A 3,216-nucleotide genomic window follows, 5' to 3' on the forward strand; every position below is an offset into this window, starting at 1 on the left:
TTTTTTTTTTAATCACTCCATGAATCAGAATAGGGTGTCAACAGCCATAACAATATAAGTTTTTGCCACATTTGTAGGACTAAAATGTTAGAGAAATTAGACTATGAATGATACCTGAACAGACTCCTTTAGAATATAGATAGGAATGAAACTGTAAAGTTGAGTAATGTGAGTGCTGTTGATGACGTGGAGATTTCTGGCTCCGTCTGAAGAAAAAAATGCACAAAAAGCAAAAGAAAACAGACTTTAAAGATACTTGCTCACATTTGGTGAATTTAAGAGAAATGTGCAGTTGCAAATAAACAAAGTGAGGTAAAGTAAACATCCTAATGTGCATCTTGGATGTTTCTTTTTTCCTAATAGACTGAAAGAAGACTATGCTGTGAAAGCAGAATAGGCCAAAAACCAAAAAAAATAGGATTTTGCCTGTGATATTTCCCCTTAAAAACACTCTTTTAACTAAGAGTTTGTGAAAATAGTCACTGTATAAGAGGCGGCATTTTTTTAGTTAGATAAAAATATGATAAAAGATAAGTGGACTGTTTGGTACAGAGAAATAGTTTTATACTGCTGAAACAAGACAGGAAATTATAACCTTGAAAGAGACTCATAAAGAGTGTAAAGAGAAAAGGATAATGCATTGTGTTCATGGCATAGAGGATATGTATCCTATAACTCCATATGAAAACATATTGAGTAGCAGAAGAGAGCGAGAGATCAGAATAGAACCAACAGGTGGATGTTGGATAGGTGGAGGGAGTGAATAAAAATGCAGTCAGCACAGCGGGGAAGTGAAGCCGAAGCAGCGAGGAAGCAGAAGCAACAGCATCAGAAAGCAGCATCATTAGAGCGCAGTGCAGAGAGCAGGTAAACACAGGAGGACATACGAGCCGGCTAATTAGGCAGGAGTTTTCTTAAGGGGGATATATATCGGCTTCTGCCAAGGTTTGCTGCCAGAGCATCACATACGCTTTATTTAATGAGCGTGAAACACCGAAATGCAAGGAAAAGCCCAGAGGATACTTTTAAAGTAAACTGTCAGGGTAAGTGATGTACAGTACACTACTCTACATGGCCAAAAGTTTGTAGACACATAATGTGAGTGTATGGACAACGCAATGCAAGGGCGTAACTTTGGGTTCAACATTGGGGGGTGGGGGGGTTGGGGGCGGGGGGGGGGGGGGTGAGATCTCCAACTATGATGGAGGTCCCGGGACATGTTTCCATTGAAAAACAAAGCCAAAAAAACTCAAAAAGGCAACAAAACCTTAGAAAAAAAGCAACAAAAACATTGCAAACGTGTCAAAAATGTTCAAAAAAACAATTGGGAAAATCCAGAATGGATTAATGGGGACACCCCCATCTGCCCTGTACGTTACGCCTATGACACAACCTTACACTCATTCCAAAACCATAGTCATTAATAAGCTTTAATAACAGCCTCCACTCCTCTGGCAAGAATTTCCATTCGCAGATTCCCCCCCCCCCCCTCATTAACCTTATCAGTGAGAATGTGCACTGATGTGGGCCAATGGGGCCTGGCTCACAGTCAGTGATTCATCCCAAAGGTGTTGGGCTGAATTGGGTTGATGCTAACGCTCCGTGTAGACCAGATACGTTGTTAGTGGGAAAAATGTGTTGTTTTTATATATACCGGTCTTAGTTCAGGGGGTCATTGTCTTGTTGATACAAGGGGAAATCCCTTCCAAAGTTGTTACCAAAAACAGATTTAGGATTGCACTATTGTCAAAAATATGATTTTATGCTCATTCCACACACCACACACACACACCCACACACACACACACACACACACACACACACACACACACACACACACAGGATGAGTGGAAATAGGCCATCCACATGTAGGCCTTCCACACTGTTTACCAATTGAATGAAACATAAATGTGAACAATGCAAAGGAATTTGCACTAAGATGAAAACACAGAGGGAATAGGGACTTTTCAATTCCTTTTTTTAATTTCCTTTTTTTTTAATTTTATTTTAACTCACACCCTAATTGTTTGTTAAAACCTTCCCATTCATAAAATGTGTTGCACCCAGTTTACGGGAAATTATGTAATATTCAGTCAAGATTATTATGCAACAATTAATTCCAGGATGTGTTTCAAAGTCACACCCTCGTGTCTGTCCGTAAGCTGCATACAGTAGCCTACACGGGTGTGTGTGGAAATAAAATATAGCATTGGCTGCAAAAGCCAAGTTGATCAAATGACTAAATGTATACATTTAATTTGTGCACAGCTGACATGAAACACATTTAAACTACTATTAACAGCTACAACACTTCATCGGTAGTTGTCCTAGAGAGAGCAAAAAGAATCAATAACACTTTACACCACTTACAAAAGGTGACATAAAACAATATGTAACAAGTCACAGACTATTTAAATATTTCAATTTCCTGAAATGATCAATTATGCAACAGTAGGGTCCAGTTAGTATGTAGCCCTATTATACATTGAATAATAAGATCTGTGTTATGACAGACTCACTGGCTGTCAAAGAAGGGAGACACACATCATTTTCAACGAATTACTATTATTTATTGGAGAAAATAACAGTAATACATGCAGCAATATAGTGACAATTATACCGCCTTTTTTCTACAATAATCTATCCAGGTAGAAATACTTTGGTATGAAATTTAATTCAGGGTTAGTTGTTTTAATGTGAAATTGTCAACTACACCGAGAATGGTCCACAACTTTGAACATAAAATAAATTAATAAATAAATAAATTCCATGACTCATAAATTAAGTTTTACTTACTCCGCCCTGTGTCACCAGATGCCTCCTTTCCAGAATGAACAATCCAGGAAAAAAGGAATTTGTTGTAGTCACAGGATGTTACAGTAAGTGTGCATGAGCTCAAACAAGCCAAAACACTAGTTTGACTCCATTTCCTCCCAACATTTTGACTTGTTCAGCAACTTTCGTCAACAGCTCTCTCACCACTGGAGTGTTTTTTTTATCTGGTATTTGGACATTATTATCGTCTTATTATTGTCCCTCTTTGTCCTGTAAAGCTACAGCTCTTTGTCAAACCATCAAACATTCCTAAGATTGATTAAATTCAGTTGCAGTATTGTTAGAGAATTTGAAATGTGAATTTTGAGCATTGCCTTGCACAGGGATCACTCTTTTCAAAGTGTCAAATGAGTGTGAGCTTAATTTCATCTATCTATCTAT

The sequence above is a fragment of the Etheostoma spectabile genome, chromosome 22 (assembly GCF_008692095.1).
Source record: "Etheostoma spectabile isolate EspeVRDwgs_2016 chromosome 22, UIUC_Espe_1.0, whole genome shotgun sequence".
Lineage (NCBI taxonomy): Eukaryota > Metazoa > Chordata > Actinopteri > Perciformes > Percidae > Etheostoma > Etheostoma spectabile.